Source organism: Notolepis coatsorum (genome assembly GCF_963971535.1).
Source record: "Notolepis coatsorum genome assembly, chromosome: 17".
Taxonomy (NCBI): Eukaryota; Metazoa; Chordata; class Actinopteri; order Aulopiformes; family Paralepididae; genus Notolepis; species Notolepis coatsorum.
In genome coordinates this window covers 5659317-5684135 of record NC_140181.1, presented here as the reverse complement: position 1 = coordinate 5684135, position 24819 = coordinate 5659317, and positions in this window count along the sequence as shown.

The window sequence follows — 24819 nt, the reverse complement described above, 5'->3', positions numbered from 1 at the left end:
GCTTGTATTTGTTGTTGTTGTTGGTTTTTTTTAGGAAAAGTGGCAGCAAACCTAAGAAGGTTGAACAGAGCATTGACATAGGATTTATCTATCAGATACCAGCCCGGATTGCTTTTATATTACACAGTCATACTGGACTCTGCCAAATAGCAGAGCCTCTCCAAAAATACTCTGAACTCATAAGTGTTCCTCTCCACGGAAGTCATTAGTAAAAGGCGAAAGGCTTATACGTATTGAAGAGAAACCAGAGTCAATACAGCCCCCACTCCCTACGAGGCCTTGAGCATCCTCAGCTGCCTCTGGCAACAGCCAAACGGTGCATTGCCCATCAACAATCGACTGTCTGTCTTCCAAGTTGACTCACGAGTGGCCCCACCCACTGACCAATCAGCTCAATCGTCACAAGCACAGGCTCTACATTATATACATAATCCAAAGGCTTGTATTTGAAGTTGTTGTTGGTTTTTTTTAGGAAAAATGGCAGCAAACCTAAGAAGGTTGAACAGAGCATTGACATAGGATTTATCTATCAGATACCAGCCCGGATTGCTTTTATGTTAAGACAGTCATACTGGGCTCCGCCAAATAGCAGAGCCTCTCCAAAAATACTCTGAACTCATAAGTGTTCCTCTCCACGGAAGTCTTTAGTAAAAGGCGAAAGGCTTATACGTATTGAAGAGAAACCAGAGTCAATACAGCCCCCACTCCCTACGAGGCCTTGAGCATCCTCAGCTGCCTCTGGCAAATGCCAAATGGTGCATTGCCCATCAACCATCGACTGTCTGTCTTCCAAGTTGACTCACGAGTGGCCCCACCCACTGACCAATCAGCTCAATCGTCACAAGCACAGGCTCTACATTATATACATAATCCAAAGGCTTGTATTTGTTGTTGTTGTTGGTTTTTTTTAGGAAAAATGGCAGCAAACCTAAGAAGGTTGAACAGAGCATTGACATAGGATGTATCTATCAGATACCAGCCCGGATTGCTTTTATATTAAACAGTCATACTGGACTCTGCCAAATAGCAGAGCCTCTCCAAAAATACTCTGAACTCATAAGTGTTCCTCTCCACGGAAGTCTTTAGTAAAAGGCGAAAGGCTTATACGTATTGAAGAGAAACCAGAGTCAATACAGCCCCCACTCCCTACGAGGCCTTGAGCATCCTCAGCTGCCTCTGGCAACAGCCAAACGGTGCATTGCCCATCAACAATCGACTGTCTGTCTTCCAAGTTGACTCACGAGTGGCCCCACCCACTGACCAATCAGCTCAATCGTCACAAGCACAGACTCTACATTATATACATAATCCAAAGGCTTGTATTTGTTGTTGTTGTTGGTTTTTTTTAGGAAAAATGGCAGCAAACCTAAGAAGGTTGAACAGAGCATTGACATAGGATTTATCTATCAGATACCAGCACGGATTGCTTTTATATTACACAGTCATACTGGACTCTGCCAAATAGCAGAGCCTCTCCAAAAATACTCTGAACTCATAAGTGTTCCTCTCCACGGAAGTCTTTAGTAAAAGGCGAAAGGCTTATACGTATTGAAGAGAAACCAGAGTCAATACAGCCCCCACTCCCTACGAGGCCTTGAGCATCCTCAGCTGCCTCTGGCAACAGCCAAACGGTGCATTGCCCATCAACCATCGACTGTCTGTCTTCCAAGTTGACTCACGAGTGGCCCCACCCACTGACCAATCAGCTCAATCGTCACAAGCACAGGCTCTACATTATATACATAATCCAAAGGCTTGTATTTGTTGTTGTTGTTGGTTTTTTTTAGGAAAAATGGCAGCAAACCTAAGAAGGTTGAACAGAGCATTGACAAAGGATTTATCTATCAGATACCAGCCCGGATTGCTTTTATATTACACAGTCATACTGGACTCTGCCAAATAGCAGAGCCTCTCCAAAAATACTCTGAACTCATAAGTGTTCCTCTCCACGGAAGTCTTTAGTAAAAGGCGAAAGGCTTATACGTATTGAAGAGAAACCAGAGTCAATACAGCCCCCACTCCCTACGAGGCCTTGAGCATCCTCAGCTGCCTCTGGCAACAGCCAAACGGTGCATTGCCCATCAACAATCGACTGTCTGTCTTCCAAGTTGACTCACGAGTGGCCCCACCCACTGACCAATCAGCTCAATCGTCACAAGCACATGCTCTACATTATATACATAATCCAAAGGCTTGTATTTTTTGTGGTTGTTGTTGTTTCTTTTTTAGGAAAAATGGCAGCAAACCTAAGCATGTTGAACAGAGCGTTGACATATGATTTATCTATCAGATTCCAGCCCGGATTGCTTTTATGTTAGACAGTCATACTGGGCTCCGCCAAATAGCAGAGCCTCTCCAAAAATACTCTGAACTCATAAGTGTTCCTCTCCACGGAAGTCTTTAGTAAAAGGCGAAAGGCTTATACGTATTGAAGAAAAACCAGAGTCAATACAGCCCCCACTCCCTACGAGGCCTTGAGCATCCTCAGCTGCTTCTGGCAACAGCCAAACGGTGCATTGCCCATCAACCATCGACTGTCTGTCTTCCAAGTTGACTCACGAGTGGCCCCACCCACTGACCAATCAGCTCAATCGTCACAAGCACAGGCTCTACATTATATACATAATCCAAAGGCTTGTATTTGTTGTTGTTGTTGGTTTTTTTTAGGAAAAATGGCAGCAAACCTAAGAAGGTTGAACAGAGCATTGACATAGGATTTATCTATCAGATACCAGCCCGGATTGCTTTTATGTTAAGACAGTCATACTGGGCTCCGCCAAATAGCAGAGCCTCTCCAAAAATACTCTGAACTCATAAGTGTTCCTCTCCACGGAAGTCTTTAGTAAAAGGCGAAAGGCTTATACGTATTGAAGAGAAACCAGAGTCAATACAGCCCCCACTCCCTACGAGGCCTTGAGCATCCTCAGCTGCCTCTGGCAAATGCCAAACGGTGCATTGCCCATCAACCATCGACTGTCTGTCTTCCAAGTTGACTCACGAGTGGCCCCACCCACTGACCAATCAGCTCAATCGTCACAAGCACAGGCTCTACATTATATACATAATCCAAAGGCTTGTATTTGTTGTTGTTGTTGTTGGTTTTTTTTAGGAAAAATGGCAGCAAACCTAAGAAGGTTGAACAGAGCATTGACATAGGATTTATCTATCAGATACCAGCACGGATTGCTTTTATATTACACAGTCATACTGGACTCTGCCAAATAGCAGAGCCTCTCCAAAAATACTCTGAACTCATAAGTGTTCCTCTCCACGGAAGTCTTTAGTAAAAGGCGAAAGGCTTATACGTATGGAAGAGAAACCAGAGTCAATACAGCCCCCACTCCCTACGAGGCCTTGAGCATCCTCAGCTGCCTCTGGCAACAGCCAAACGGTGCATTGCCCATCAACCATCGACTGTCTGTCTTCCAAGTTGACTCACGAGTGGCCCCACCCACTGACCAATCAGCTCAATCGTCACAAGCACAGGCTCTACATTATATACATAATCCAAAGGCTTGTATTTGTTGTTGTTGTTGGTTTTTTTTAGGAAAAATGGCAGCAAACCTAAGAAGGTTGAAAAGAGCATTGACATAGGATTTATCTATCAGATACCAGCCCGGATTGCTTTTATATTACACAGTCATACTGGACTCTGCCAAATAGCAGAGCCTGTCCAAAAATACTCTGAACTCATAAGTGTTCCTCTCCACGGAAGTCTTTAGTAAAAGGCGAAAGGCTTATACGTATTGAAGAGAAACCAGAGTCAATACAGCCCCCACTCCCTACGAGGCCTTGAGCATCCTCAGCTGCCTCTGGCAACAGCCAAACGGTGCATTGCCCATCAACCATCGACTGTCTGTCTTCCAAGTTGACTCACGAGTGGCCCCACCCACTGACCAATCAGCTCAATCGTCACAAGCACAGGCTCTACATTATATACATAATCCAAAGGCTTGTATTTGTTGCTGTGGTTGGTTTTTTTTAGGAAAAATGGCAGCAAACCTAAGAAGGTTGAACAGAGCATTGACATAGGATTTATCTATCAGATTCCAGCCCGGATTGCTTTTATGTTAAGACAGTCATACTGGGCTCCGCCAAATAGCAGAGCCTCTCCAAAAATACTCTGAACTCATAAGTGTTCCTCTCCACGGAAGTCTTTAGTAAAAGGCGAAAGGCTTATACGTATTGAAGAGAAACCAGAGTCAATACAGCCCCCACTCCCTACGAGGCCTTGAGCATCCTCAGCTGCCTCTGGCAAATGCCAAATGGTGCATTGCCCATCAACCATCGACTGTCTGTCTTCCAAGTTGACTCACGAGTGGCCCCACCCACTGACCAATCAGCTCAATCGTCACAAGCACAGGCTCTACATTATATACATAATCCAAAGGCTTGTATTTGTTGTTGTTGTTGGTTTTTTTTAGGAAAAATGGCAGCAAACCTAAGAAGGTTGAACAGAGCATTGACATAGGATGTATCTATCAGATACCAGCCCGGATTGCTTTTATATTAAACAGTCATACTGGACTCTGCCAAATAGCAGAGCCTCTCCAAAAATACTCTGAACTCATAAGTGTTCCTCTCCACGGAAGTCTTTAGTAAAAGGCGAAAGGCTTATACGTATTGAAGAGAAACCAGAGTCAATACAGCCCCCACTCCCTACGAGGCCTTGAGCATCCTCAGCTGCCTCTGGCAACAGCCAAACGGTGCATTGCCCATCAACAATCGACTGTCTGTCTTCCAAGTTGACTCACGAGTGGCCCCACCCACTGACCAATCAGCTCAATCGTCACAAGCACAGACTCTACATTATATACATAATCCAAAGGCTTGTATTTGTTGTTGTTGTTGGTTTTTTTTAGGAAAAATGGCAGCAAACCTAAGAAGGTTGAACAGAGCATTGACATAGGATTTATCTATCAGATACCAGCACGGATTGCTTTTATATTACACAGTCATACTGGACTCTGCCAAATAGCAGAGCCTCTCCAAAAATACTCTGAACTCATAAGTGTTCCTCTCCACGGAAGTCTTTAGTAAAAGGCGAAAGGCTTATACGTATTGAAGAGAAACCAGAGTCAATACAGCCCCCACTCCCTACGAGGCCTTGAGCATCCTCAGCTGCCTCTGGCAACAGCCAAACGGTGCATTGCCCATCAACCATCGACTGTCTGTCTTCCAAGTTGACTCACGAGTGGCCCCACCCACTGACCAATCAGCTCAATCGTCACAAGCACAGGCTCTACATTATATACATAATCCAAAGGCTTGTATTTGTTGTTGTTGTTGGTTTTTTTTAGGAAAAATGGCAGCAAACCTAAGAAGGTTGAACAGAGCATTGACAAAGGATTTATCTATCAGATACCAGCCCGGATTGCTTTTATATTACACAGTCATACTGGACTCTGCCAAATAGCAGAGCCTCTCCAAAAATACTCTGAACTCATAAGTGTTCCTCTCCACGGAAGTCTTTAGTAAAAGGCGAAAGGCTTATACGTATTGAAGAGAAACCAGAGTCAATACAGCCCCCACTCCCTACGAGGCCTTGAGCATCCTCAGCTGCCTCTGGCAACAGCCAAACGGTGCATTGCCCATCAACAATCGACTGTCTGTCTTCCAAGTTGACTCACGAGTGGCCCCACCCACTGACCAATCAGCTCAATCGTCACAAGCACATGCTCTACATTATATACATAATCCAAAGGCTTGTATTTTTTGTGGTTGTTGTTGTTTTTTTTTAGGAAAAATGGCAGCAAACCTAAGCATGTTGAACAGAGCGTTGACATATGATTTATCTATCAGATTCCAGCCCGGATTGCTTTTATGTTAGACAGTCATACTGGGCTCCGCCAAATAGCAGAGCCTCTCCAAAAATACTCTGAACTCATAAGTGTTCCTCTCCACGGAAGTCTTTAGTAATAGGCGAAAGGCTTATACGTATTGAAGAAAAACCAGAGTCAATACAGCCCCCACTCCCTACGAGGCCTTGAGCATCCTCAGCTGCTTCTGGCAACAGCCAAACGGTGCATTGCCCATCAACCATCGACTGTCTGTCTTCCAAGTTGACTCACGAGTGGCCCCACCCACTGACCAATCAGCTCAATCGTCACAAGCACAGGCTCTACATTATATACATAATCCAAAGGCTTGTATTTGTTGTTGTTGTTGTTGGTTTTTTTTAGGAAAAATGGCAGCAAACCTAAGAAGGTTGAACAGAGCATTGACATAGGATTTATCTATCAGATACCAGCCCGGATTGCTTTTATGTTAAGACAGTCATACTGGGCTCCGCCAAATAGCAGAGCCTCTCCAAAAATACTCTGAACTCATAAGTGTTCCTCTCCACGGAAGTCTTTAGTAAAAGGCGAAAGGCTTATACGTATTGAAGAGAAACCAGAGTCAATACAGCCCCCACTCCCTACGAGGCCTTGAGCATCCTCAGCTGCCTCTGGCAAATGCCAAACGGTGCATTGCCCATCAACCATCGACTGTCTGTCTTTCAAGTTGACTCACGAGTGGCCCCACCCACTGACCAATCAGCTCAATCGTCACAAGCACAGGCTCTACATTATATACATAATCCAAAGGCTTGTATTTGTTGTTGTTGTTGTTGGTTTTTTTTTAGGAAAAATGGCAGCAAACCTAAGAAGGTTGAACAGAGCATTGACATAGGATTTATCTATCAGATACCAGCACGGATTGCTTTTATATTACACAGTCATACTGGACTCTGCCAAATAGCAGAGCCTCTCCAAAAATACTCTGAACTCATAAGTGTTCCTCTCCACGGAAGTCTTTAGTAAAAGGCGAAAGGCTTATACGTATTGAAGAGAAACCAGAGTCAATACAGCCCCCACTCCCTACGAGGCCTTGAGCATCCTCAGCTGCCTCTGGCAACAGCCAAACGGTGCATTGCCCATCAACCATCGACTGTCTGTCTTCCAAGTTGACTCACGAGTGGCCCCACCCACTGACCAATCAGCTCAATCGTCACAAGCACAGACTCTACATTATATACATAATCCAAAGGCTTGTATTTGTTGTTGTTGTTGGTTTTTTTTAGGAAAAATGGCAGCAAACCTAAGAAGGTTGAACAGAGCATTGACATAGGATTTATCTATCAGATACCAGCACGGATTGCTTTTATATTACACAGTCATACTGGACTCTGCCAAATAGCAGAGCCTCTCCAAAAATACTCTGAACTCATAAGTGTTCCTCTCCACGGAAGTCTTTAGTAAAAGGCGAAAGGCTTATACGTATTGAAGAGAAACCAGAGTCAATACAGCCCCCACTCCCTACGAGGCCTTGAGCATCCTCAGCTGCCTCTGGCAACAGCCAAACGGTGCATTGCCCATCAACCATCGACTGTCTGTCTTCCAAGTTGACTCACGAGTGGCCCCACCCACTGACCAATCAGCTCAATCGTCACAAGCACAGGCTCTACATTATATACATAATCCAAAGGCTTGTATTTGTTGTTGTTGTTGGTTTTTTTTAGGAAAAATGGCAGCAAACCTAAGAAGGTTGAACGGAGCATTGACAAAGGATTTATCTATCAGATACCAGCCCGGATTGCTTTTATATTACACAGTCATACTGGACTCTGCCAAATAGCAGAGCCTCTCCAAAAATACTCTGAACTCATAAGTGTTCCTCTCCACGGAAGTCTTTAGTAAAAGGCGAAAGGCTTATACGTATTGAAGAGAAACCAGAGTCAATACAGCCCCCACTCCCTACGAGGCCTTGAGCATCCTCAGCTGCCTCTGGCAACAGCCAAACGGTGCATTGCCCATCAACAATCGACTGTCTGTCTTCCAAGTTGACTCACGAGTGGCCCCACCCACTGACCAATCAGCTCAATCGTCACAAGCACATGCTCTACATTATATACATAATCCAAAGGCTTGTATTTTTTGTGGTTGTTGTTGTTTTTTTTTAGGAAAAATGGCAGCAAACCTAAGCATGTTGAACAGAGCGTTGACATATGATTTATCTATCAGATTCCAGCCCGGATTGCTTTTATGTTAGACAGTCATACTGGGCTCCGCCAAATAGCAGAGCCTCTCCAAAAATACTCTGAACTCATAAGTGTTCCTCTCCACGGAAGTCTTTAGAAAAAGGCGAAAGGCTTATACGTATTGAAGAAAAACCAGAGTCAATACAGCCCCCACTCCCTACGAGGCCTTGAGCATCCTCAGCTGCTTCTGGCAACAGCCAAACGGTGCATTGCCCATCAACCATCGACTGTCTGTCTTCCAAGTTGACTCACGAGTGGCCCCACCCACTGACCAATCAGCTCAATCGTCACAAGCACAGGCTCTACATTATATACATAATCCAAAGGCTTGTATTTGTTGTTGTTGTTGGTTTTTTTTAGGAAAAATGGCAGCAAACCTAAGAAGGTTGAACAGAGCATTGACATAGGATTTATCTATCAGATACCAGCCCGGATTGCTTTTATGTTAAGACAGTCATACTGGGCTCCGCCAAATAGCAGAGCCTCTCCAAAAATACTCTGAACTCATAAGTGTTCCTCTCCACGGAAGTCTTTAGTAAAAGGCGAAAGGCTTATACGTATTGAAGAGAAACCAGAGTCAATACAGCCCCCACTCCCTACGAGGCCTTGAGCATCCTCAGCTGCCTCTGGCAAATGCCAAACGGTGCATTGCCCATCAACCATCGACTGTCTGTCTTCCAAGTTGACTCACGAGTGGCCCCACCCACTGACCAATCAGCTCAATCGTCACAAGCACAGGCTCTACATTATATACATAATCCAAAGGCTTGTATTTGTTGTTGTTGTTGTTGGTTTTTTTTAGGAAAAATGGCAGCAAACCTAAGAAGGTTGAACAGAGCATTGACATAGGATTTATCTATCAGATACCAGCACGGATTGCTTTTATATTACACAGTCATACTGGACTCTGCCAAATAGCAGAGCCTCTCCAAAAATACTCTGAACTCATAAGTGTTCCTCTCCACGGAAGTCTTTAGTAAAAGGCGAAAGGCTTATACGTATTGAAGAGAAACCAGAGTCAATACAGCCCCCACTCCCTACGAGGCCTTGAGCATCCTCAGCTGCCTCTGGCAACAGCCAAACGGTGCATTGCCCATCAACCATCGACTGTCTGTCTTCCAAGTTGACTCACGAGTGGCCCCACCCACTGACCAATCAGCTCAATCGTCACAAGCACAGGCTCTACATTATATACATAATCCAAAGGCTTGTATTTGTTGTTGTTGTTGGTTTTTTTTAGGAAAAATGGCAGCAAACCTAAGAAGGTTGAACAGAGCATTGACATAGGATTTATCTATCAGATACCAGCCCGGATTGCTTTTATATTACACAGTCATACTGGACTCTGCCAAATAGCAGAGCCTGTCCAAAAATACTCTGAACTCATAAGTGTTCCTCTCCACGGAAGTCTTTAGTAAAAGGCGAAAGGCTTATACGTATTGAAGAGAAACCAGAGTCAATACAGCCCCCACTCCCTACGAGGCCTTGAGCATCCTCAGCTGCCTCTGGCAACAGCCAAACGGTGCATTGCCCATCAACCATCGACTGTCTGTCTTCCAAGTTGACTCACGAGTGGCCCCACCCACTGACCAATCAGCTCAATCGTCACAAGCACAGGCTCTACATTATATACATAATCCAAAGGCTTGTATTTGTTGTTGTGGTTGGTTTTTTTTAGGAAAAATGGCAGCAAACCTAAGAAGGTTGAACAGAGCATTGACATAGGATTTATCTATCAGATACCAGCCCGGATTGCTTTTATGTTAAGACAGTCATACAGGGCTCCGCCAAATAGCAGAGCCTCTCCAAAAATACTCTGAACTCATAAGTGTTCCTCTCCACGGAAGTCTTTAGTAAAAGGCGAAAGGCTTATACGTATTGAAGAGAAACCAGAGTCAATCCAGCCCCCACTCCCTACGAGGCCTTGAGCATCCTCAGCTGCCTCTGGCAACAGCCAAACGGTGCATTGCCCATCAACCATCGACTGTCTGTCTTCCAAGTTGACTCACGAGTGGCCCCACCCACTGACCAATCAGCTCAATCGTCACAAGCACAGGCTCTAGATTATATACATAATCCAAAGGCTTGTATTTGTTGTTGTTGTTGGTTTTTTTTAGGAAAAATGGCAGCAAACCTAAGAAGGTTGAACAGAGCATTGACATAGGATTTATCTATCAGATACCAGCCCGGATTGCTTTTATATTACACAGTCATACTGGACTCTGCCAAATAGCAGAGCCTCTCCAAAAATACTCTGAACTCATAAGTGTTCCTCTCCACGGAAGTCTTTAGTAAAAGGCGAAAGGCTTATACGTATTGAAGAGAAACCAGAGTCAATACAGCCCCCGCTCCCTACGAGGCCTTGAGCATCCTCAGCTGCCTCTGGCAACAGCCAAACGGTGCATTGCCCATCAACCATCGACTGTCTGTCTTCCAAGTTGACTCATGAGTGGCCCCACCCACTGACCAATCAGCTCAATCGTCACAAGCACAGGCTCTACATTATATACATAATCCAAAGGCTTGTATTTGTTGTTGTTGTTGTTTTTTTTTAGGAAAAATGGCAGCAAACCTAAGAAGGTTGAACAGAGCATTGACATAGGATTTATCTATCAGATACCAGCCCGGATTGCTTTTATGTTAAGACAGTCATACTGGGCTCCGCCAAATAGCAGAGCCTCTCCAAAAATACTCTGAACTCATAAGTGTTCCTCTCCACGGAAGTCTTTAGTAAAAGGCGAAAGGCTTATACGTATTGAAGAGAAACCAGAGTCAATACAGCCCCCACTCCCTACGAGGCCTTGAGCATCCTCAGCTGCCTCTGGCAACAGCCAAATGGTGCATTGCCCATCAACCATCGACTGTCTGTCTTCCAAGTTGACTCACGAGTGGCCCCACCCACTGACCAATCAGCTCAATCGTCACAAGCACAGGCTCTACATTATATACATAATCCAAAGGCTTGTATTTGTTGTTGTTGTTGGTTTTTTTTAGGAAAAATGGCAGCAAACCTAAGAAGGTTGAACAGAGCATTGACATAGGATTTATCTATCAGATACCAGCCCGGATTGCTTTTATATTACACAGTCATACTGGACTCTGCCAAATAGCAGAGCCTCTCCAAAAATACTCTGAACTCATAAGTGTTCCTCTCCACGGAAGTCTTTAGTAAAAGGCGAAAGGCTTATACGTATTGAAGAGAAACCAGAGTCAATACAGCCCCCACTCCCTACGAGGCCTTGAGCATCCTCAGCTGCCTCTGGCAACAGCCAAACGGTGCATTGCCCATCAACAATCGACTGTCTGTCTTCCAAGTTGACTCACGAGTGGCCCCACCCACTGACCAATCAGCTCAATCGTCACAAGCACAGGCTCTACATTATATACATAATCCAAAGGCTTGTATTTGTTGTTGTTGTTGTTTTTTTTTAGGAAAAATGGCAGCAAACCTAAGAAGGTTGAACAGAGCATTGACATAGGATTTATCTATCAGATACCAGCCCGGATTGCTTTTATGTTAAGACAGTCATACTGGGCTCCGCCAAATAGCAGACCCTCTCCAAAAATACTCTGAACTCATAAGTGTTCCTCTCCACGGAAGTCTTTAGTAAAAGGCGAAAGGCTTATACGTATATTGAAGAGAAACCAGAGTCAATACAGCCCCCACTCCCTACGAGGCCTTGAGCATCCTCAGCTGCCTCTGGCAAATGCCAAACGGTGCATTGCCCATCAACCATCGACTGTCTGTCTTCCAAGTTGACTCACGAGTGGCCCCACCCACTGACCAATCAGCTCAATCGTCACAAGCACAGGCTCTACATTATATACATAATCCAAAGGCTTGTATTTGTTGTTGTTGTTGGTTTTTTTTAGGAAAAATGGCAGCAAACCTAAGAAGGTTGAACAGAGCATTGACATAGGATTTATCTATCAGATACCAGCCCGGATTGCTTTTATGTTAAGACAGTCATACTGGGCTCCGCCAAATAGCAGAGCCTCTCCAAAAATACTCTGAACTCATAAGTGTTCCTCTCCACGGAAGTCTTTAGTAAAAGGCGAAAGGCTTATACGTATTGAAGAGAAACCAGAGTCAATACAGCCCCCACTCCCTACGAGGCCTTGAGCATCCTCAGCTGCCTCTGGCAACAGCCAAATGGTGCATTGCCCATCAACCATCGACTGTCTGTCTTCCAAGTTGACTCACGAGTGGCCCCACCCACTGACCAATCAGCTCAATCGTCACAAGCACAGGCTCTACATTATATACATAATCCAAAGGCTTGTATTTGTTGTTGTTGTTGGTTTTTTTTAGGAAAAATGGCAGCAAACCTAAGAAGGTTGAACAGAGCATTGACATAGGATTTATCTATCAGATACCAGCCCGGATTGCTTTTATATTACACAGTCATACTGGACTCTGCCAAATAGCAGAGCCTCTCCAAAAATACTCTGAACTCATAAGTGTTCCTCTCCACGGAAGTCTTTAGTAAAAGGCGAAAGGCTTATACGTATTGAAGAGAAACCAGAGTCAATACAGCCCCCACTCCCTACGAGGCCTTGAGCATCCTCAGCTGCCTCTGGCAACAGCCAAACGGTGCATTGCCCATCAACAATCGACTGTCTGTCTTCCAAGTTGACTCACGAGTGGCCCCACCCACTGACCAATCAGCTCAATCGTCACAAGCACAGGCTCTACATTATATACATAATCCAAAGGCTTGTATTTGTTGTTGTTGTTGTTTTTTTTTAGGAAAAATGGCAGCAAACCTAAGAAGGTTGAACAGAGCATTGACATAGGATTTATCTATCAGATACCAGCCCGGATTGCTTTTATGTTAAGACAGTCATACTGGGCTCCGCCAAATAGCAGACCCTCTCCAAAAATACTCTGAACTCATAAGTGTTCCTCTCCACGGAAGTCTTTAGTAAAAGGCGAAAGGCTTATACGTATATTGAAGAGAAACCAGAGTCAATACAGCCCCCACTCCCTACGAGGCCTTGAGCATCCTCAGCTGCCTCTGGCAAATGCCAAACGGTGCATTGCCCATCAACCATCGACTGTCTGTCTTCCAAGTTGACTCACGAGTGGCCCCACCCACTGACCAATCAGCTCAATCGTCACAAGCACAGGCTCTACATTATATACATAATCCAAAGGCTTGTATTTGTTGTTGTTGTTGGTTTTTTTTAGGAAAAATGGCAGCAAACCTAAGAAGGTTGAACAGAGCATTGACATAGGATGTATCTATCAGATACCAGCACGGATTGCTTTTATATTACACAGTCATACTGGACTCTGCCAAATAGCAGAGCCTCTCCAAAAATACTCTGAACTCATAAGTGTTCCTCTCCACGGAAGTCTTTAGTAAAAGGCGAAAGGCTTATACGTATTGAAGAGAAACCAGAGTCAATACAGCCCCCACTCCCTACGAGGCCTTGAGCATCCTCAGCTGCCTCTGGCAAATGCCAAACGGTGCATTGCCCATCAACCATCGACTGTCTGTCTTCCAAGTTGACTCACGAGTGGCCCCACCCACTGACCAATCAGCTCAATTGTCACAAGCACAGGCTCTACATTATATACATAATCCAAAGGCTTGTATTTGTTGTTGTTGTTGGTTTTTTTTAGGAAAAATGGCAGCAAACCTAAGAAGGTTGAACAGAGCATTGACATAGGATTTATCTATCAGATACCAGCCCGGATTGCTTTTATATTACACAGTCATACTGGACTCTGCCAAATAGCAGAGCCTCTCCAAAAATACTCTGAACTCATAAGTGTTCCTCTCCACGGAAGTCTTTAGTAAAAGGCGAAAGGCTTATACGTATTGAAGAGAAACCAGAGTCAATACAGCCCCCACTCCCTACGAGGCCTTGAGCATCCTCAGCTGCCTCTGGCAACAGCCAAACGGTGCATTGCCCATCAACCATCGACTGTCTGTCTTCCAAGTTGACTCACGAGTGGCCCCACCCACTGACCAATCAGCTCAATCGTCACAAGCACAGGCTCTACATTATATACATAATCCAAAGGCTTGTATTTGTTGTTGTTGTTGGTTTTTTTTAGGAAAAATGGCAGCAAACCTAAGAAGGTTGAACAGAGCATTGACATAGGATTTATCTATCAGATACCAGCCCGGATTGCTTTTATGTTAAGACAGTCATACTGGGCTCCGCCAAATAGCAGAGCCTCTCCAAAAATACTCTGAACTCATAAGTGTTCCTCTCCACGGAAGTCTTTAGTAAAAGGCGAAAGGCTTATACGTATTGAAGAGAAACCAGAGTCAATACAGCCCCCACTCCCTACGAGGCCTTGAGCATCCTCAGCTGCCTCTGGCAACAGCCAAATGGTGCATTGCCCATCAACCATCGACTGTCTGTCTTCCAAGTTGACTCACGAGTGGCCCCACCCACTGACCAATCAGCTCAATCGTCACAAGCACAGGCTCTACATTATATACATAATCCAAAGGCTTGTATTTGTTGTTGTTGTTGGTTTTTTTTAGGAAAAATGGCAGCAAACCTAAGAAGGTTGAACAGAGCATTGACATAGGATTTATCTATCAGATACCAGCCGGGATTGCTTTTATATTACACAGTCATACTGGACTCTGCCAAATAGCAGAGCCTCTCCAAAAATACTCTGAACTCATAAGTGTTCCTCTCCACGGAAGTCTTTAGTAAAAGGCGAAAGGCTTATACGTATTGAAGAGAAACCAGAGTCAATACAGCCCCCACTCCCTACGAGGCCTTGAGCATCCTCAGCTGCCTCTGGCAACAGCCAAATGGTGCATTGCCCATCAACCATCGACTGTCTGTCTTCCAAGTTGACTCACGAGTGGCCCCACCCACTGACCAATCAGCTCAATCGTCACAAGCACAGGCTCTACATTATATACATAATCCAAAGGCTTGTATTTGTTGTTGTTGTTGGTTTTTTTTAGGAAAAATGGCAGCAAACCTAAGAAGGTTGAACAGAGCATTGACATAGGATTTATCTATCAGATACCAGCCCGGATTGCTTTTATATTACACAGTCATACTGGACTCTGCCAAATAGCAGAGCCTCTCCAAAAATACTCTGAACTCATAAGTGTTCCTCTCCACGGAAGTCTTTAGTAAAAGGCGAAAGGCTTATACGTATTGAAGAGAAACCAGAGTCAATACAGCCCCCACTCCCTACGAGGCCTTGAGCATCCTCAGCTGCCTCTGGCAACAGCCAAACGGTGCATTGCCCATCAACAATCGACTGTCTGTCTTCCAAGTTGACTCACGAGTGGCCCCACCCACTGACCAATCAGCTCAATCGTCACAAGCACAGGCTCTACATTATATACATAATCCAAAGGCTTGTATTTGTTGTTGTTGTTGTTTTTTTTTAGGAAAAATGGCAGCAAACCTAAGAAGGTTGAACAGAGCATTGACATAGGATTTATCTATCAGATACCAGCCCGGATTGCTTTTATGTTAAGACAGTCATACTGGGCTCCGCCAAATAGCAGACCCTCTCCAAAAATACTCTGAACTCATAAGTGTTCCTCTCCACGGAAGTCTTTAGTAAAAGGCGAAAGGCTTATACGTATATTGAAGAGAAACCAGAGTCAATACAGCCCCCACTCCCTACGAGGCCTTGAGCATCCTCAGCTGCCTCTGGCAAATGCCAAACGGTGCATTGCCCATCAACCATCGACTGTCTGTCTTCCAAGTTGACTCACGAGTGGCCCCACCCACTGACCAATCAGCTCAATCGTCACAAGCACAGGCTCTACATTATATACATAATCCAAAGGCTTGTATTTGTTGTTGTTGTTGGTTTTTTTTAGGAAAAATGGCAGCAAACCTAAGAAGGTTGAACAGAGCATTGACATAGGATGTATCTATCAGATACCAGCACGGATTGCTTTTATATTACACAGTCATACTGGACTCTGCCAAATAGCAGAGCCTCTCCAAAAATACTCTGAACTCATAAGTGTTCCTCTCCACGGAAGTCTTTAGTAAAAGGCGAAAGGCTTATACGTATTGAAGAGAAACCAGAGTCAATACAGCCCCCACTCCCTACGAGGCCTTGAGCATCCTCAGCTGCCTCTGGCAAATGCCAAACGGTGCATTGCCCATCAACCATCGACTGTCTGTCTTCCAAGTTGACTCACGAGTGGCCCCACCCACTGACCAATCAGCTCAATTGTCACAAGCACAGGCTCTACATTATATACATAATCCAAAGGCTTGTATTTGTTGTTGTTGTTGGTTTTTTTTAGGAAAAATGGCAGCAAACCTAAGAAGGTTGAACAGAGCATTGACATAGGATTTATCTATCAGATACCAGCCCGGATTGCTTTTATATTACACAGTCATACTGGACTCTGCCAAATAGCAGAGCCTCTCCAAAAATACTCTGAACTCATAAGTGTTCCTCTCCACGGAAGTCTTTAGTAAAAGGCGAAAGGCTTATACGTATTGAAGAGAAACCAGAGTCAATACAGCCCCCACTCCCTACGAGGCCTTGAGCATCCTCAGCTGCCTCTGGCAACAGCCAAACGGTGCATTGCCCATCAACCATCGACTGTCTGTCTTCCAAGTTGACTCACGAGTGGCCCCACCCACTGACCAATCAGCTCAATCGTCACAAGCACAGGCTCTACATTATATACATAATCCAAAGGCTTGTATTTGTTGTTGTTGTTGGTTTTTTTTAGGAAAAATGGCAGCAAACCTAAGAAGGTTGAACAGAGCATTGACATAGGATTTATCTATCAGATACCAGCCCGGATTGCTTTTATGTTAAGACAGTCATACTGGGCTCCGCCAAATAGCAGAGCCTCTCCAAAAATACTCTGAACTCATAAGTGTTCCTCTCCACGGAAGTCTTTAGTAAAAGGCGAAAGGCTTATACGTATTGAAGAGAAACCAGAGTCAATACAGCCCCCACTCCCTACGAGGCCTTGAGCATCCTCAGCTGCCTCTGGCAACAGCCAAATGGTGCATTGCCCATCAACCATCGACTGTCTGTCTTCCAAGTTGACTCACGAGTGGCCCCACCCACTGACCAATCAGCTCAATCGTCACAAGCACAGGCTCTACATTATATACATAATCCAAAGGCTTGTATTTGTTGTTGTTGTTGGTTTTTTTTAGGAAAAATGGCAGCAAACCTAAGAAGGTTGAACAGAGCATTGACATAGGATTTATCTATCAGATACCAGCCGGGATTGCTTTTATATTACACAGTCATACTGGACTCTGCCAAATAGCAGAGCCTCTCCAAAAATACTCTGAACTCATAAGTGTTCCTCTCCACGGAAGTCTTTAGTAAAAGGCGAAAGGCTTATACGTATTGAAGAGAAACCAGAGTCAATACAGCCCCCACTCCCTACGAGGCCTTGAGCATCCTCAGCTGCCTCTGGCAACAGCCAAACGGTGCATTGCCCATCAACAATCGACTGTCTGTCTTCCAAGTTGACTCACGAGTGGCCCCACCCACTGACCAATCAGCTCAATCGTCACAAGCACAGGCTCTACATTATATACATAATCCAAAGGCTTGTATTTGTTGTTGTTGTTGTTTTTTTTTAGGAAAAATGGCAGCAAACCTAAGAAGGTTGAACAGAGCATTGACATAGGATTTATCTATCAGATACCAGCCCGGATTGCTTTTATGTTAAGACAGTCATACTGGGCTCCGCCAAATAGCAGACCCTCTCCAAAAATACTCTGAACTCATAAGTGTTCCTCTCCACGGAAGTCTTTAGTAAAAGGCGAAAGGCTTATACGTATATTGAAGAGAAACCAGAGTCAATACAGCCCCCACTCCCTACGAGGCCTTGAGCATCCTCAGCTGCCTCTGGCAAATGCCAAACGGTGCATTGCCCATCAACCATCGACTGTCTGTCTTCCAAGTTGACTCACGAGTGGCCCCACCCACTGACCAATCAGCTCAATCGTCACAAGCACAGGCTCTACATTATATACATAATCCAAAGGCTTGTATTTGTTGTTGTTGTTGGTTTTTTTTAGGAAAAATGGCAGCAAACCTAAGAAGGTTGAACAGAGCATTGACATAGGATGTATCTATCAGATACCAGCACGGATTGCTTTTATATTACACAGTCATACTGGACTCTGCCAAATAGCAGAGCCTCTCCAAAAATACTCTGAACTCATAAGTGTTCCTCTCCACGGAAGTCTTTAGTAAAAGGCGAAAGGCTTATACGTATTGAAGAGAAACCAGAGTCAATACAGCCCCCACTCCCTACGAGGCCTTGAGCATCCTCAGCTGCCTCTGGCAAATGCCAAACGGTGCATTGCCCATCAACCATCGACTGTCTGTCTTCCAAGTTGACTCACGAGTGGCCCCACCCACTGACCAATCAGCTCAATTGTCACAAGCACAGGCTCTACATTATATACATAATCCAAAGGCTTGTATTTGTTGTTGTTGTTGTTGTTGTTGGTTTTTTTTAGGAAAAATGGCAGCAAACCTAAGCATGTTGAACAGAGCGTTGACATATGATTTATCTATCAGATTCCAGCCCGGATTGCTTTTATGTTAGACAGTCATACTGGGCTCCGCCAAATAGCAGAGCCTCTCCAAAAATACTCTGAACTCATAAGTGTTCCTCTCCACGGAAGTCTTTAGTAAAAGGCGAAAGGCTTATATGTATTGAAGAGAAACCAGAGTCAATACAGCCCCCACTCCCTACGAGGCCTTGAGCATCCTCAGCTGCCTCTGGCAACAGCCAAACGGTGCATTGCCCATCAACCATCGACTGTCTGTCTTCCAAGTTGACTCACGAGTGGCCCCACCCACTGACCAATCAGCTCAATCGTCACAAGCACAGGCTCTACATTATATACATAATCCAAAGGCTTGTATTTGTTGTTGTTGTTGGTTTTTTTTAGGAAAAATGGCAGCAAACCTAAGAAGGTTGAACAGAGCATTGACATAGGATTTATCTATCAGATACCAGCCCGGATTGCTTTTATGTTAAGACAGTCATACTGGGCTCCGCCAAATAGCAGAGCCTCTCCAAAAATACTCTGAACTCATAAGTGTTCCTCTCCACGGAAGTCTTTAGTAAAAGGCGAAAGGCTTATACGTATTGAAGAGAAACCAGAGTCAATACACCCCCCACTCCCTACGAGGCCTTGAGCATCCTCAGCTGCCTCTGGCAAATGCCAAACGGTGCATTGCCCATCAACCATCGACTGTCTGTCTTCCAAGTTGACTCACGAGTGGCCCCACCCACTGACCAATCAGCTCAATCGTCACAAGCACAGGCTCTACATTATATACATAATCCAAATGCTTGTATTTGTTGTTGTTGTTGTTGGTTTTTTTTAGGAAAAATGGCAGCAAACCTAAGAAGGTTGAACAGAGCATTGACATAGGATTTATCTATCAGATACCAGCACGGATTGCTTTTATATTACACAGTCATACTGGACTCTGCCAAGTAGCAGAGCCTCTCCAAAAATACTCTGAACTCATAAGTGTTCCTCTCCATGGAAGTCTTTAGTAAAAGGCGAAAGGCTTATATGTATTGAAGAGAAACCAGAGTCAATACAGCCCCCACTCCCTACGAGGCCTTGAGCATCCTCAGCTGCCTCTGGCAACAGCCAAACGGTGCATTGCCCATCAACCATCGACTGTCTGTCTTCCAAGTTGACTCACGAGTGGCCCCACCCACTGACCAATCAGCTCAATAGTCACAAGCACAGGCTCTACATTATATACATAATCCAAAGGCTTGTATTTGTTGTTGTTGTTGGTTTTTTTTAGGAAAAATGGCAGCAAACCTAAGAAGGTTGAACAGAGCATTGACATAGGATTTATCTATCAGATACCAGCCCGGATTGCTTTTATGTTAAGACAGTCATACTGGGCTCCGCCAAATAGCAGAGCCTCTCCAAAAATACTCTGAACTCATAAGTGTTCCTCTCCACGGAAGTCTTTAGTAAAAGGCGAAAGGCTTATACGTATTGAAGAGAAACCAGAGTCAATACAGCCCCCACTCCCTACGAGGCCTTGAGCATCCTCAGCTGCCTCTGGCAAATGCCAAACGGTGCATTGCCCATCAACCATCGACTGTCTGTCTTCCAAGTTGACTCACGAGTGGCCCCACCCACTGACCAATCAGCTCAATCGTCACAAGCACAGGCTCTACATTATATACATAATCCAAAGGCTTGTATTTGTTGTTGTTGTTGTTTTTTTTTAGGAAAAATGGCAGCAAACCTAAGAAGGTTGAACAGAGCATTGACATAGGATTTATCTATCAGATACCAGCACGGATTGCTTTTATATTACACAGTCATACTGGACTCTGCCAAATAGCAGAGCCTCTCCAAAAATACTTTGAACTCATAAGTGTTCCTCTCCACGGAAGTCTTTAGTAAAAGGCGAAAGGAATATACGTATTGAAGGGAAACCAGAGTCAATACAGCCCCCACTCCCTACGAGGCCTTGAGCATCCTCAGCTGCCTCTGGCAACAGCCAAACGGTGCATTGCCCATCAACCATCGACTGTCTGTCTTCCAAGTTGACTCACGAGTGGCCCCACCCACTGACCAATCAGCTCAATCGTCACAAGCACAGGCTCTACATTATATACATAATCCAAAGGCTTGTATTTGTTGTTGTTGTTGTTGGTTTTTTTTAGGAAAAATGGCAGCAAACCTATGAAGGTTGAACAGAGCATTGACATAGGATTTATCTATCAGATACCAGCCCGGATTGCTTTTATGTTAAGACAGTCATACTGGGCTCCGCCAAATAGCAGAGCCTCTCCAAAAATACTCTGAACTCATAAGTGTTCCTCTCCACGGAAGTCTTTAGTAAAAGGCGAAAGGCTTATACGTATTGAAGAGAAACCAGAGTCAATACACCCCCCACTCCCTACGAGGCCTTGAGCATCCTCAGCTGCCTCTGGCAACAGCCAAACGGTGCATTGCCCATCAACCATCGACTGTCTGTCTTCCAAGTTGACTCACGAGTGGCCCCACCCACTGACCAATCAGCTCAATCGTCACAAGCACAGGCTCTACATTATATACATAATCCAAAGGCTTGTATTTGTTGTTGTTGTTGTTTTTTTTTAGGAAAAATGGCAGCAAACCTAAGAAGGTTGAACAGAGCATTGACAAAGGATTTATCTATCAGATACCAGCCCGGATTGCTTTTATATTACACAGTCATACTGGACTCTGCCAAATAGCAGAGCCTCTCCAAAAATACTCTGAACTCATAAGTGTTCCTCTCCACGGAAGTCTTTAGTAAAAGGCGAAAGGCTTATACGTATTGAAGAGAAACCAGAGTCAATACAGCCCCCACTCCCTACGAGGCCTTGAGCATCCTCAGCTGCCTCTGGCAACAGCCAAACGGTGCATTGCCCATCAACAATCGACTGTCTGTCTTCCAAGTTGACTCACGAGTGGCCCCACCCACTGACCAATCAGCTCAATCGTCACAAGCACAGGCTCTACATTATATACATAATCCAAAGGCTTGTATTTTTTGTGGTTGTTGTTGTTTTTTTTTTGGAAAAATGGCAGCAAACCTAAGCATGTTGAACAGAGCGTTGACATATGATTTATCTATCAGATTCCAGCCCGGATTGCTTTTATGTTAGACAGTCATACTGGGCTCCGCCAAATAGCAGAGCCTCTCCAAAAATACTCTGAACTCATAAGTGTTCCTCTCCACGGAAGTCTTTAGTAAAAGGCGAAAGGCTTATACGTATTGAAGAGAAACCAGAGTCAATACAGCCCCCACTCCCTACGAGGCCTTGAGCATCCTCAGCTGCTTCTGGCAACAGCCAAACGGTGCATTGCCCATCAACCATCGACTGTCTGTCTTCCAAGTTGACTCACGAGTGGCCCCACCCACTGACCAATCAGCTCAATCGTCACAAGCACAGGCTCTACATTATATACATAATCCAAAGGCTTGTATTTGTTGTTGTTGTTGTTTTTTTTAGGAAAAATGGCAGCAAACCTAAGAAGGTTGAACAGAGCATTGACATAGGATTTATCTATCAGATACCAGCCCGGATTGCTTTTATGTTAAGACAGTCATACTGGGCTCCGCCAAATAGCAGAGCCTCTCCAAAAATACTCTGAACTCATAAGTGTTCCTCTCCACGGAAGTCTTTAGTAAAAGGCGAAAGGCTTATACGTATTGAAGAGAAACCAGAGTCAATACAGCCCCCACTCCCTACGAGGCCTTGAGCATCCTCAGCTGCCTCTGGCAAATGCCAAACGGTGCATTGCCCATCAACCATCGACTGTCTGTCTTCCAAGTTGACTCACGAGTGGCCCCACCCACTGACCAATCAGCTCAATCGTCACAAGCACAGGCTCTACATTATATACATAATCCGAAGGCTTGTATTTGTTGTTGTTGTTGGTTTTTTTTAGGAAAAATGGCAGCAAACCTAAGAAGGTTGAACAGAGCATTGACAAAGGATTTATCTATCAGATACCAGCCCGGATTGCTTTTATATTACACAGTCATACTGGACTCTGCCAAATAGCAGAGCCTCTCCAAAAATACTCTGAACTCATAAGTGTTCCTCTCCACGGAAGTCTTTAGTAAAAGGCGAAAGGCTTATACGTATTGAAGAGAAACCAGAGTCAATACAGCCCCCACTCCCTACGAGGCCTTGAGCATCCTCAGCTGCCTCTGGCAACAGCCAAACGGTGCATTGCCCATCAACAATCGACTGTCTTCCAAGTTGACTCACGAGTGGCCCCACCCACTGACCAATCAGCTCAATCGTCACAAGCACAGACTCTACATTATATACATAATCCAAAGGCTTGTATTTGTTGTTGTTGTTGTTTTTTTTTAGGAAAAATGGCAGCAAACCTAAGAAGGTTGAACAGAGCATTGACATAGGATTTATCTATCAGATACCAGCACGGATTGCTTTTATATTACACAGTCATACTGGACTCTGCCAAATAGCAGAGCCTCTCCAAAAATACTCTGAACTCATAAGTGTTCCTCTCCACGGAAGTCTTTAGTAAAAGGCGAAAGGCTTATACGTATTGAAGAGAAACCAGAGTCAATACAGCCGCCACTCCCTACGAGGCCTTGAGCATCCTCAGCTGCCTCTGGCAACAGCCAAACGGTGCATTGCCCATCAACAATCGACTGTCTGTCTTCCAAGTTGACTCACGAGTGGCCCCACCCACTGACCAATCAGCTCAATCGTCACAAGCACAGGCTCTACATTATATACATAATCCAAAGGCTTGTATTTGTTGTTGTTGTTGGTTTTTTTTAGGAAAAATGGCAGCAAACCTAAGAAGGTTGAACAGAGCATTGACAAAGGATTTATCTATCAGATACCAGCCCGGATTGCTTTTATATTACACAGTCATACTGGACTCTGCCAAATAGCAGAGCCTCTCCAAAAATACTCTGAACTCATAAGTGTTCCTCTCCACGGAAGTCTTTAGTAAAAGGCGAAAGGCTTATACGTATTGAAGAGAAACCAGAGTCAATACAGCCCCCACTCCCTACGAGGCCTTGAGCATCCTCAGCTGCCTCTGGCAACAGCCAAACGGTGCATTGCCCATCAACAATCGACTGTCTTCCAAGTTGACTCACGAGTGGCCCCACCCACTGACCAATCAGCTCAATCGTCACAAGCACAGGCTCTACATTATATACATAATCCAAAGGCTTGTATTTGTTGTTGTTGTTGGTTTTTTTTAGGAAAAATGGCAGCAAACCTAAGAAGGTTGAACAGAGCATTGACATAGGATTCATCTATCAGATACCAGCCCGGATTGCTTTTATGTTAAGACAGTCATACTGGGCTCCGCCAAATAGCAGAGCCTCTCCAAAAATACTCTGAACTCATAAGTGTTCCTCTCCACGGAAGTCTTTAGTAAAAGGCGAAAGGCTTACACGTATTGAAGAGAAACCAGAGTCAATACAGCCCCCACTCCCTACGAGGCCTTGAGCATCCTCAGCTGCCTCTGGCAACAGCCAAACGGTGCATTGCCCATCAACCATCGACTGTCTGTCTTCCAAGTTGACTCACGAGTGGCCCCACCCACTGACCAATCAGCTCAATCGTCACAAGCACAGGCTCTACATTATATACATAATCCAAAGGCTTGTATTTGTTGTTGTTGTTGTTGTTTTTTAGGAAAAATGGCAGCAAACCTAAGAAGGTTGAACAGAGCATTGACATAGGATTTATCTATCAGATACCAGCCCGGATTGCTTTTATGTTAAGACAGTCATACTGGGCTCCGCCAAATAGCAGAGCCTCTCCAAAAATACTCTGAACTCATAAGTGTTCCTCTCCACGGAAGTCTTTAGTAAAAGGCGAAAGGCTTATACGTATTGAAGAGAAACCAGAGTCAATACAGCCCCCACTCCCTACGAGGCCTTGAGCATCCTCAGCTGCCTCTGGCAACAGCCAAACGGTGCATTGCCCATCAACCATCGACTGTCTGTCTTCCAAGTGGACTCACGAGTGGCCCCACCCACTGACCAATCAGCTCAATCGTCACAAGCACAGGCTCTACATTATATACATAATCCAAAGGCTTGTATTTGTTGTTGTTGTTGGTTTTTTTTAGGAAAAATGGCAGCAAACCTAAGAAGGTTGAACAGAGCATTGACATAGGATTCATCTATCAGATACCAGCCCGGATTGCTTTTATGTTAAGACAGTCATACTGGGCTCCGCCAAATAGCAGAGCCTCTCCAAAAATACTCTGAACTCATAAGTGTTCCTCTCCACGGAAGTCTTTAGTAAAAGGCGAAAGGCTTACAC